The 13498-nt window shown below is 42.9% G+C and overlaps 1 protein-coding gene across 2 annotated transcripts in view; it reads left to right on the forward strand.

Moving 5' to 3' along the window:
* LOC140739953 (small conductance calcium-activated potassium channel protein 2-like) overlaps positions 1–13498 on the forward strand; it is a 198427-nt gene that overhangs the window by 14930 nt on the left and 169999 nt on the right. Inside the window, exon 1 of one of the 2 annotated variants that reach the window (XM_073068670.1) lies at positions 7631–7770. The exons of the other annotated variant lie outside the window; for it this stretch is intronic. The gene's annotated coding sequence lies outside the window, so the exon portion shown is untranslated. Of the gene's footprint in view, positions 1–7630; positions 7771–13498 lie in introns of those variants that run through there. 2 annotated transcript variants of the gene reach the window in all.

Raw genomic sequence — 13498 nt, forward strand, 5'->3', positions numbered from 1 at the left:
ATCATGAATGTGCTGGGGTGACATTTTCCTGCTTCTGTCAAAGCTGTTCCGTTAGAGTTTATGGAAAATTTAGTACTATTAAAAATACATGCCACACAGATCTAAGTGTAAGTGATCAAAGAAGCCTGCCAGCGAGTGTTAAGCCTTTTAGTTGCACATGAGTGCATAGAAACCTTTGAAAGTGGCTGAGTTCATTACATTTTAGTTTTTTCATGTTGTAAATAAGACTAAATTTGGGAGGCTAATTATAATGATGTTGCGGTCAACTGAGTGGGACACTTACAGCTGTGCACCACATCCATACTGGAAGTATTGGAAATATAAAGCTCGTTATGTGCCACGTCATTGGAAACATACCCGTAATAATTTTGAATATCTGCATAAAATATAGACATAACTGCTGGAAGAGCTCAGTGGGCTCAGCAGCATCTAGAAGTGGAAAGGGATTGTTGATGTTTCAAGATTCAAGATTGTTTGATACCATTTCCAGTACACAAGTGTAAAGAAGAACAAAATAATTCTTACTCCGGATCCGATACAGCACAAAAAACACAATATGACAATGAGCACAGTAAAATAAAGGACAAATATAAATATATAATAAACATTGCAGGTTATATACATCGATTGTATGTACATAAAGATCTGTTATGTACAGGAATGTCTGTACATCAGGTGATGCTGACTAGAGATGATGAAGTAGTGGTGTTTGGGGGCATGTCATGGGGTGAGTCGGTGAGTGGAAGTGTTGCTGCAGCTATAAAGAAGGCAGTGGCTGTATATCATTCGAAGTTTGAGGAGATTTGGTTTATCAACTAAAACACTCAAACTTCAACAGATACTGTGGAGAGGATTCTGACTGGCTGCATCACAGTCTGTTATGGGGGGGGGGGGGGGTGTTACCGCGCAAACTCAAAGTAAGAGCAGAAACTTGTAAAATTAGTCAGCTCCATTATGGGTACCAGCCTCTCTAATATCCAAGACATCTACAAGGAGCAGTACCTCAGGAAGGCGGCGTCCATCATTAAGGAACCCACCACCCTGGACATGCCCTCTTCTCACTGTTACCATCAGGTAGGAGGTACAGAAGCCTGAAGGCACACACTCAGCGATTCAGGAACAGATTCTTCCCCTCTGCCATCCTCTTTCTAACTAGACATTGAACCCATAAACACTACCTTACTACTTATTATTTCTGATTCTTTGCACTATTTATTTTAATAGAGATATATATACCTAATGTAACTCAGTTTTTTCCTCTATTTTATTTACCATTTACTTTGTACTGCTGGCATTAAAGTTAACAAATCCCACAATATATGCCGATGATACTGAATTTGATTCTGATTCTGATAGGCCTTACTTGTTGAGACAATCAGTTCATGAACAGGGTTTGTTGAATCCTTCATGATGTTGCTGGCCTTTTTCGGCAACTTTCTGTATATATGTCCTTGATGGTGGGTAGGCTGGTGCCAGTGATGTATTGGGCAGTTTTGACTACCCATTGTAGAGCCTTTCTGCCCTTTGCAGTCCAGTTTCTGTACCGTTCGGTGTCGCAGTATGTTAGGATGCTCTCTACTGCTTATCAGTGAGCTTTCCTGACCGTGTAGGATTTTGATCTGTGACAATGAAAGTTTGTAGGGGAGTACACTCCAGGAGTAAGAAACTGCTTGCAGTTTCTACTGCTGTGACATCGACATAAAGAGGGCTGTGAGTGATGAGAATTCTCCTGAAATCGATAACCATTGAGGAATATTAACAACACAGTGAGATGGTTTTGTTCCAATAACACATCCTACTCAATCAAGAACACTCACCAATGCCTCTATTTTATGAGGAAGCTGAAGAGAGCTGGACTACACACATCAATACTCACGAGAAATAACTTCTTCCTTAAGACAGGAACTTCTTCCAACAAGACAGAGGAGATGGTTCTGATGCACCATCAATAACTCTCGGAGACATGAGGCGAGAGATAGGCTTTTATTAGCTGGAAGAGAAAGCACTATCAGCAGCAAGAGACCATCACACAACATCCTGGAGACTGAGGGAGGAGCAGTGCCTCCAGTCGCCTTTATACAAGGGTCTGTGGGAGGAGCCACAGGAGCAGTCAGCAGGGGGGTGTGTCCAGACAGTGAATGTCAACATTTTATTCCCTCTATAGATGATGCCTGACTTACAGATTTCCTTCAGCATTTTGCTATGTGTTGCTCAAGATTTATAGCATCTGCAGAATCTCTTCTGTTTGTGAACTGCACTGATGTAGTTTCCAGTTTGACCCCAGTCTCTACCACACTCTGGCTCTTCCACCACATTCTTACCAAAAATAGCTGCACTCTTCCTCAGTACTTACCTTCACTACCATTGTTTCCCATGCGGTCTCCAGCTCTGTTTCCAGGCCACCCAGTTTAGCCCCAAGCCTTCCAATAGATCGTTGCTTAAGACTTCAGTACCTGCAGCCTCTCATCTCCAAACAGGATTAAGCTTCACTTTTCTGTCTGTGTATTGGATTCATTTTAACACCAACACAGTGTAGTGGTTCAAAAGGACTACAAACCATTATCCTTCAGGGTGGCTCATTTCAAAATATACTAAGTACATTTATTATCAAATAACGTATAAATTATACAACCTTGAGATTCGTTTGCTTACAGGCAGTCGCAAAGCTAGGAATCCGGAAGAATCCATTTGAAATGAAGACCAACCCCAGTGCCCACAGAGAAAGAGAAAACAACAAATCATGCAAGCAATAGAAGCGAGCATCAACAACAGAATCCCGAACCAAATTGAGTCCTTGGAACCAAATCTCCCGAGCAGCCTAGAGTAGGCCCAAAGCCTCAGCATTCAGTTCATAATATTAGTGGGGTAAATCATTGCAAAGTTCGCAGACACAAAGCACAGCAGCCGGGTGATGCACCATCAATAACTCACTCTGAGACGTAAGAAGCGAGATATCGGCTTTTATTGACTGGAAGAATGAACAACACTACATCCTGGAGAATGAGGCCGGGCACAGGCCTCAATCGCCTTTATACAGGGGTCTGTGGGAGGAGCCACAGGAGCAGTCAGCAGGGGTCTGTGGGAGGAGCCACAGGAGGAGTCAGCAGGGGTCTGTGGGAGGAGCCACAGGAGCAGTCAGCAGGGGTCTGTGGGAGGAGCCACAGGAGCAGTCCAGACAGGTATATGTAGTTCACAACACCGGGGGTGGGTGCAGTCTCATAGCCTTAGCATCGCGGAGAGAGGAGCCTCCAGTCTATCTGGGCTGCCGTTTAAATTGTCCGAACTGTGGATTGCGCTTCTCACTAGGACCTGGGCCCCACTCCGGCGAATTGCTCCGGGCCTCGAACATGCCGTCCAGTGATTCACTTTGGACCTAAATATGGATCATATGGTAACATTCAAGTCTTCTCCGCACTGAATTCTCCACTCCAACCAGCACGGCTCCAACTCTAAGTCTGTTGATTTTGCAGTGCACCAGCAGAGCAAAACTTTGCAAATTTGCTTTGCCTTCACTTGCCTCTTCATTGTTTGCAGTGATAGTTCACCAAAATGAAGTATGAGAAATAAAGTGGATGAGCTTGAAGCTCAGTTGGAAATTGGCAAGTATGATGTTGTAGGAATAACAGAGACATGGCTGCAAGAGGACCAGGGCTGGGAAATGAATATTCAAGGGTATACGTCCTATCAAAAGGACAGACAGGTGGGCAGAGGGGGTGGGGTGGCTCTGTTGGTGAGGAATGAAATTCAGTCCCTTGTGAGGGGTGACACAGAATCAGGAGATGTAGAGTCAGTATGGATAGAACTGAGAAGTTGTAAGGGCAAAAAGACCCTAATGGGAGTTATTTACAGGCTCCCAAATAGTAGTCTGGATATAGGGAGCAAGTTGAATCAAGAGCTAAAATTAGCATGTTGCAAAGGTAATGCTACGGTTGTTATGGGGGATTTCAACATGCAGGTAGACTGGGAAAATCAGGTTGGTACTGGACCCCAAGAAAGGGAGTTTGTGGAGTGCCTCCGAGATGATTCTTAGAGCAGCTTGTACTGGAACCTACCAGGGAGAAGGCAATTCTGGATCTAGTGATGTGTAATGAACCGGATTTGATAAGGGAACTTGAGGTAAAGGAGCCATTAGGAGGTAGTGACCATTATATGATTTAATCTACAATTTGAGAGGGAGAAGGGAAAATCGGAAGTGTCAGTATTACAGTTGAACAAAGGGGGCTATGGAGCCATGAGGGAGGAACTAGCCAAAGTTGACTGGAAGGATACCCTAGCAGGGATGACAGTAGAATAACAATGGCAGGTATTTCTGGGAATAATACAGAAGGTGCAGGATCAGTTTATTCCAAAGAGGAAGAAAGATTCTAAGGGGAGTAGGGGGTGACCATGGCTAACAAGGGAAGTCAAGGACAGTTTAAAAATAAAAGAAGTATAACATAGCAAAGATGGGCAGGAAGTCAGAGGATTGGGAAACTTTTAAAGAGCAACAGAAGATTACTAAAAAGGCAATACGGGGAGAAAAGATGAGGTACGAAGGTAAGCTAGCCAAGAATATTAAGGAGGATAGTAAAAGCTTCTTTAGGTATGTGAAGAGGAAAAAATTAGTTAAGACCAAAGTTGGGCCCTTGAAGGCAGAAACGGGTGAATTTATTATGGGAAACAAGGAAATGGCAGATGAGTTGAACAGGACTTTGGATCTGTCTTCACTAAGGAAGACACAGACAATCTCCCAGATGTAATAGTGGCCAGAGGACCTAGGGTAATGGAGGAATTGAAGGAAATTCACATTAGGCAGAAAATGGTGTTGGGTCGACTGATGGGACTGAAGGCTGATAAATCCCCAGGGCCTGATGGTCTAAATCCCAGGGTACTTAAGGAGGTGGCTCTTAGAAATCGTGGACACATTGGTAATCATTTTCCAATGTTCTATAGATTCAGGATCAGTTCCTGAGGATTGGAGGGTAGCTAATGTTATCCCACTTTTTAAGAAAGGAAGGAGAGAGAAAACAGGGAATTATAGACCAGTTAGCCTGACATCAGTGGTGTGGAAGATGCTGGAGTCAATTATAAAAGATGAAATAGCAGCACATTTGGATAGCAGTAACAGGATCGGTCTGAGTCAGCATGGATTTACGAAGGGGAAATCATGCTTGAATAATCTTCTGGAATTTTTTGAGGATGCAACTATGAAAATGGACAAGGGAGAGCCAGTGGATGTAGTGTACCTGGACTTTCAGAAAACCTTTGATAAGGTCCCACATAGGAGAATAGTGGGCAAAATTAGAGCACATGGTATTGGGGGTAGGGTACTAACATGGATAGAAAATTGGTTGGCAGACAGGAAACAAAGAGTAAGGATTAACGGGTCCTTTTCAGAATGGCAGGCAGTGACTAGTGGGGTTCCGCAAGGCTTGGTGCTAGGACCACAGCTATTTACAATATACATTAATGATTTAGATGAAAGGATTAAAAGTAACATTAGCAAATTTGCAGATGACACAAAGCTGGGTGGCAGTGTGAAATATGAGGAGGATGTTAGGAGAATGCAGGGTGACTTGGACAGGTTGGGTGAGTGGGCAGATGCATGGCAGATGCAGTTTAATGTGGATAAATGTGAGGTTATCCACTTTGGTGGCAAAAACAGGAAGGCAGATTACTATCTGAATGGTGTCAAGTTAGGAAAAGGGGAAGTACAACCAGATCTAGGTGTTCTTGTTCATCAGTCACTGAAAGTAAGCCTGCAGGTACAGCAGGCAGTGAAGAAAGCTAATGGCATGTTGGCCTTCATAACAAGGGAGGTTGAGTATAGGAGCAAAGAGGTCCTTCTGCAGTTGTACAGGGCCCTGGTGAGACCACACCTGGAGTATTGTGTTCAGTTTTGGTCTCCAAATTTGAGGAAGGACTTTCTTGCTATTGAGGGAGTGCAGCATAGGTTCACGAGGTCAATTCCTGGGATGGTGGGACTGTCATATGTTGAAAGATTGGAGCGACTGGGCTTGTATACACTGGAATTTAGAAGGATGAGAGGGGATCTGATTGAAACATATTATTAAGGGATTGGACACGCTAGAGGCAGGAAACATGTTCCCGATGTTGGGGGAGTCCAGAACCAGAGATTACAGTTTAAGAATAAGGGGTAGGCCATTTAGAACTGAGTTGAGGAAAAACTTTTTCACCCAGAGAGTGGTGGATCTATGGAATGCTCTGCCTCAGAAGGCAGTGGAGGCCAATTGAAAGAGTTAGGTAGAGCTCTTAAAGACAGCATAGTCAAGGGATATGGGGAGAAGGCAGGAATGGGGTACTGATTGTGGATGATCAGCCTTGATCACATTGTATGGCGGTGCAGGCTTGAAGGGCTGAATGGCCTACTCCTGTACCTATTGTCTATAAAACTTACTTCAAAAAAAGTGTTATTAGTAATTTTTTAATTGAACTCCTTTGCTTTTGAACTACCAGTAAGCTGATGTACACCTTCAGTAGCGCCATCTTAAATCAGAAGCTTGGCTGATCCTGATCTTTCTTTCCTGATCCTGTTGAAGTTGTCCCGTTTGGAATTTGTGATGAATTAGCATTATTAAAGAATTCTTTGATCATTTACACTTAGATCTGTGTGGTACATATTTTACACAGTATTTTATAATTATTACGCAAGTGTCTGGTTATTTTTCACTACTGACTTCAACATTATTGGTACAACTTTCATTATTAAATGATAGGCCTGACATATTGGCCTTGGCGTTACAGGCTAAGATGTTCAATTTAAGATAAAAGGTATTTTGGCACCCAGAAACTGCAAGCATTAGTCAAGGTGTGCAGTGACTTATTTGGTTCAATGGAGCTAATCAACGTGCTCAGAGGGAGCTGGGTGTCCTTCCACGTAAATGACTGAATGGTAACAAAGACGTACATCAAACAATAGGGGAAGTTTTCACTGCAAGAGGATTTGAGTGCAGGATTGGAGATATCTTATTTCAATAATAGAACAAGATATTTCCATATGAAGATATACAAAATGGTGCAGCTGTATCTAGAATAGAATTGTCTTCCTCTCTCATGAAGGATATAGCTGCATTACAAGAATTGCAAAGAAGGTTCATCTGATAGGTTTCTGGGGTGCAGTGTTTATAGCATGTGTATGAGGAAATTCAGTAACTGTATGTTATAAATACTCAGTATATGCGTGTGTGCGTGTGTGTGTATGTGTGAGATAGATATAGAATATTAGTACCGGAAAGTGTCAGTGAGGTAATTCATTTTATTGAATGATACAGCAAGTATGAGGAATTGATTATGTTATGTTCCCGTTTCAATTAATGTTCTTGAGAGTGCATTCTCCCAGAGTCCGGAGATAACAACTAATGATGCTTGAAGAAGGTTGCTTTTGTTAGTTCTGCAGTGGCGAAGAGCCTATTTCAAGTCCAGATTTGCTTTACATTTGCTCTGCTAATGCTTAGCTGTTCTTTTTTATTGACAAACTCCAAGACATTAGTAACACTGCGCTGCTGGGGAGTGGAGTGGGCTGTATGATCTGATATCAACTCTCCGATTCCCATCCCTGCCATCACCATCTGCTACTGCTCGTTTGTGAAGTATGACTCACCATGTGAGAGCTTGCCTCCCCTCACTGAAGAGCAACTGATCTGTATAGTCTCTACAAGCCCTACAATGGTACTCCCTCACAAAGATCTAGCTCCTCTGCTTCCATCACTACCCAACACGGCACGTGAGGAACCATGTGGGAGATGAGAGGTATAAATCGGCACTTTCATGGTAAGAATATCATGTTGTTATGTTAGTCATATTTTCACTCTTGAACTTGTGTGACTATCATTCTTTTCTGTAGGACGTGCATATCGGTTATTGATAATGTATTTGTGACGCAGTAGCTGGAAACCACCTATTATCCCATGAATATTAAAATTCCCTCGTCCTCCATTTGTGAGTTGAGGAACCTGAAGCTGCCCACCTGCAGTGCTCCCCCGTCAGTTCCACTCTCTGCTGTAGTGAGGGAACTTTAGAGTGCTCTAATGACATTTGTTCACTCAGTGAATGCAGAGGATTTGGGTGACTCGGGGAAAGAGGCATGAAATTCCAAGAAGCTGCATGGGAATGATGGCTGGATAGATGGGAATTTGTGTTGGGGGGGGGGCAGAAAAACAAGAAATGAGTGTGTGTGTGTGTGTGTGTGTGTGTGTGTGTGTGTGTGTGTGTGTGTGTGTGTGTGTGTGTGTGTGTGTGTGTGTGTGTGTGTGTGTGTGTGTGTGTGTGTGTGTGTGTGTGTGTGTGTGTGTGTGTGTGTGTGTGTGTGTGTGTGAGAGAGAGAGAGAGAGAGAGAGAGTGAGTAAGAGAGTAAGGGATGAGGCTGAGCCCTAATTTGGAGTATTGTATTCAGTTCTGGTCCTCTACCTACAGGAAAGACATCAATAAGATTAAGTAGTTTAACACAGTAGTAACTTTTCTGTTCCTGATGCCCTGGCCTTGAGCCAGCAATAGATTGCTTCCTTTTATTGCTGGAAAAGAATATCTTCCTCTTTCTGCTCAATGTTGCCAACAGTATTGCATCTGAGAGCCAATATTGCCTGTTTGAAGCTAGTGATGCTATCTGGGCTTCTCATAATTGTATGAATTTCTATCAAATCTCCCCTCAGCATCCACTGCTCCAGAGGAACAGCCCTAATTTGTTCAACTTTTCCTCGAGGCGCATGCCCTCTGATCCAGGAGCATCCTGGTAAACCTCCTCAAACCTCTACATCCTTCCTGTAATGGGCTAAACAAATCTGAATGCATTAGATGCAGCCTAACCAGAGTTTTGAAGAGCTGGAACTTAACTCCCTGACTCTCAAAATCAATGCCGCAAGTAAAAAAGGCAAGCATGTTATGTGTTTCCTTTACACATTGACTTTATTGGCTTGTCCAGCTACCTTCAATGAGCTACAGGTGTGGATGTCGCAATCTTGAGATGGACAATCCTATCCTTGACCTACTTCTGGGTTAAAGGTTATGAACTGGAACCAAGGAACAGTTATAGCAAGCCTGTCTCGAATTTCCTCCATCTCCTGAAATATTAAAATCAAGAACACATTAAGAACTCTGGATTTGCTTGCCAGAGATTTATTCAGATATTCTCCAAATTAGTCATGTAACTTATAACCATATAACAATTACAGCACGGAAACAGGTCATCTTGGCCCTTCTAGTCCGTGCCGAATGCTTACTTCAACAGAAGATTATCATAAACCTAACACATGTAAATCCAAGGTTAGCAATGAATTTCCTTAAGAACGGATGCAAAAATTACCAGTATTACCCGCAGTTCATATACACTCAGTAACCATTTTACTAGGTACCCTCTCTACCTAATAAAGTGGCCACTGATTACAAACAAGAGAAAAATCTGCAGATGCTGGAAACCTGAGCAACTGATTGTATATTTATGGTCTTCTGCTGCTGTAATCCATCCACTTCAAGGTTTGATGTGTTGTATGTTCAGAAAATATATCAATAAGCTTGAAAAAGTGCAGAGAAAATTTATGGAGTGCAGAGTGCAGAAGATATTGCAGGAACTTGAGGACCTGAGTTATAAGGAAAGGTTGAATAGGTTAGGACTTTAATCCCAGATGAATAGAAGAATGAAAGAAGATCTTATAGAGGTATTCAAAATTATGAGGGGTATATATATAGGGTAAATAAATGCAGGGTTTTCCCCTGAAGTTGGTTGAGACTAAACTACAGTCATTTGGTTATGGTGAAAGATGAAATATTTAAGGGGAACCTGAGGGGAAATTTCTTCGCTCAGAGGGTGGTATGAGTGTGGAATGAGCTGCCAGTAGAACTGGTGGATATAGGTTCAATTTCAGTATTTAAAAGAAGTTTGGATAGGTGGAGAAGTCTTCTCTCTGACACGGTGGTGTCAAGAAAACAACCTCTTCCTCAATGTTGAAAAAACAAAGGAGCTGGTTGTGGATTACAGGAAGAATGGAGACAATCTAACCCCTCTTGACATCAATGGACCTGGGGTTGAGAAGGTAAACAACTTTAAGTTCCTTGACATCCACATCACTGAGGACCTTGTGTGATCTGTGCACACCAGCCGGGTGGTGAAAAAGGCACAACAGCACCTCTTTCACCTCAGACAGTTGAGGGTTTGGTATGGGCCCCCAAATCCTAAGGACTTTCTACAGGGGCACAGTTGAGATCATCCTGACTGGCTGTATCACTGCCTGGTGCGGACAGCCCAGCGCATCTGTAGTTGTGAACTTCCCATGATTCAGGACATTTACAAGGATAGGTATGTAAAAATGGCCTGTAGGATCATTGGGGACCCAAGCCATCCCAACCACCATCTATTCCAGCTGCTACCATCCGGGAAACAGTACCGCAGCATAAAGGCCAGGACCAACAGGCTCTGGGACAGCTTCTTCCACCAGGCCGTCAGACTGATGAACTCACGCTGATCTGAGTGTACTTTATGTTACATTGACTGTTCTATTTATTATAAATTACTATGATTGCACATTGTACATTTAGATGGAGACGTAACTTAAAGATTGTTACTCCTCATGTATGTGAAAGATGTAAGAAATAAAGCCAATTCAGTTCAATCCATGGATGAGAGGGGTATGAAGGGCTATGGTCTGGGTGTAGGAAGGCAGAACAACAGTCTATCATTAACTAGATGGGCAGAAGGGTCTGGTTTTGTGCTGTGGTGCTCTGTGACCCCATGAATATTATAGTCCTTCATCTGGTAACATGAAGTATAGGCTGTCCCTATAGAAAGTGGAGATCATAGATTTGTTCAGATATTAAAGAAGGTGTGGTGGATTTTAGTTGAGCATTTAGTAGAAGATATACACTGTAGCCACGATGCACCATTATTGGAGGTGGTGAATAGCAAATGAGATGCCAATCAAGTAAGTTCTTTTATCCTGGGTTCCGTCAAGTTTCTTGAAAATTACTAGAGCTGCTCTTACTCATGCCTGTGGCAAGTATTCATCACATCCTCCTCCTCTTACCTTGAAGACTTACCTTGTGGGTGTCAGGAACGAGTCATTTGCAATTGTTTTTATTCCAGCTTGCGCAGTCCAGAATTCATGTACACTGCCTGGTTAGGTTTCTGACCAGAGGTGATTTTTAAGGGTCATATTAGATTTGCCATTACCAATAAGTGTCAAGGAAGCATTTAGACACAATCACTAGACAGAGATATAACTTTGATAAAACAGTATAAAAAATGTGGCTTCCCATTTTGCCAGCCTATGTGAAAGTGGAATGTTCTTGTCTGAGAAATTAAGAATGCAACCAAACCCTGTACATTCATCAATAAACACTTTCACTTCTAACCCCCACCACCCAGGTAATGCTCTCTTCTCGCTGTTTTCATTAGAAAATTAGTACAGGAGCCTCAGGACTCTCAGTACCAGGTTTGAGAACAGTCACTACCTCTCATCTATCAGGCTTTTCAACCAGTGGGGATAACTTCACTTGCCCCAGCATTGAACTGTTCCCGCAACCTATGGCCTCACTTTCAAGGACTCTTCAAACATGTTCTCGATTTTATTTATTTATTATTTCTTCTCTCTCTCTCTCTCTCTCTCTCTCTCTCTCTCTTGTATTTGCACAGGTTGCTGACTTTTGCACATTGGTTGTTTGACTGCCCTGTTGGGTGCAGTCTTTCAATGAATCTATTATGGGTCTTGGACTGCAATGAGTACGCCTGCAAGAAAATGTATTTCAGGGTTGTATATGGTGACATACACGCACTTTGATAATAAATTTACTTTGAATTTGGATCTAACCTTCTCATGAATGGAAGGTTAGTGATTAAGGTCCAATGTTTGCCTCGGAAATTGCACAGTGAAGTTCTTCCACTGAGACACATAGCCACCAACGACTGCACACATTTTCCTTTTGCAGATGTGGTCCCAGCCAGAGGTGAGATATATTCCCTATTGATACCTGTCAATAATGTTTACCAGTGCTCCTTGATGTCACAGTCAATTCAATGCAGTCTTGAATGTCAGTCATTCCCACCTCACTAAGACGATAAGACATAGGAGCAGAATTAGTCCACTCAATCCTTTGAGTCTGCTCCACCATTCCAACATGGCCAATATGTTTTCCCTCTCAACCCTATTCTCCTGCCTTCTTCCCATAACCTTTGAAGCCCTTACTAATCAAGAACTATCAATCTTTGCTTTAAATATAAGATTCAAGATTATTTAATGTCATTTCCTGTACATAGGTGTAAGGAGAACAAAGTAATTGTTAGTCTGGACCCAATGCAGTACAAATAAACACAAAAGATAAATAACACAGTAATAATATTAAAAATAAATAAATATAACCACACACAATAAATATAAATACATAAGATGGCTTGTATTTCTAGATGAATTGTATGTCCATAAAGTGACATGAGTCTGTACGTAAGTTAACTAACAGGAAATAATAAAGTAGTGGTGGAGTTAGTAAGTGGAAGTTTTGATCAGTTTTACTGCTTGGGGAAAGAACCTTTTTGAGTCTGGTGGTCCTGGCGTGGATGCTATGGTGCCTCCTCCCTGATGTGAATGGGACAAACAGTCCATGAGCAGGGTGTGTGGGCTCCTTTATGATGTTGCTGGCCATTTTCTGGCACCTTTCTGTATATATGTCCTTGCTGGTATGCAGGCTGATGCCGGTGATGTGTTGGGCAGCGGTGACTAACCGTTGTAGAGCCTTCCTGTCTGCCTCATTGCAGTTTCGCAGTGATGCAACTTGTTAGGGTGCTCTGTAACTGTGTGTCTCTGGAATGACTTGACTATCGACGTGCAAAGTCCAACCCTCTTCGGCCTCTCCAGAAAGCAGAGGTATTGGTGAGCTTTCACGACTGTGGAGGATGCGTTCCGGGACCATGAGAGGTTGTGTGAGAGGTGTAGTCCCAGGAGTCTGACACTGCTTGCAGCTTCCACTGCTGCGCAACTGATGTAAAGAGGGGTGTGAGTGTTACAAGTTCTCCTGAAGTTGATAGCCATCTCCTTTGTCTTGTTGGCATTAAGAAAGAGGTTATTTCCCTGGCACCAGACCTTGAGCTCTTCCAGCTCCTCTCTGTAGGCTGTCTCGTTGTTGTTGGAGATGAGCCCCACCACTGTCATGTGATCAGTGAACTTGACGATGTGGTTCCTTGGGTGGTTGGCCATGCAGTCTCGTGTGAGCAGAGCGTACAGCGATGGGCTCTGAGGACGTCGAGCGGGCTTACCCGTATTGAGGATCATGAGGAGGGACGAGTGACTATCTGAGGCCTGTTCATTATGAAGTCCAACACCCTGTTGCATTGTGGTGTATTTAGACTGAGAGTAGGAGTTTGTTCACAATGGTCTGTGGGACAATAGTGTTGAATGCCAAATTGAAATCCAGAAGCAGCATTCTGACCAAAGTGTCCTTGTCCTCCAGGTGTGTCAGGGCCAGGTGAATGACAAACGCGATGGCATCTGCCATAAAGTGGTTCTGTCAGTAAGCATAT

Source organism: Hemitrygon akajei, chromosome 2, assembly GCF_048418815.1.
Source record: "Hemitrygon akajei chromosome 2, sHemAka1.3, whole genome shotgun sequence".
Taxonomy (NCBI): Eukaryota; Metazoa; Chordata; class Chondrichthyes; order Myliobatiformes; family Dasyatidae; genus Hemitrygon; species Hemitrygon akajei.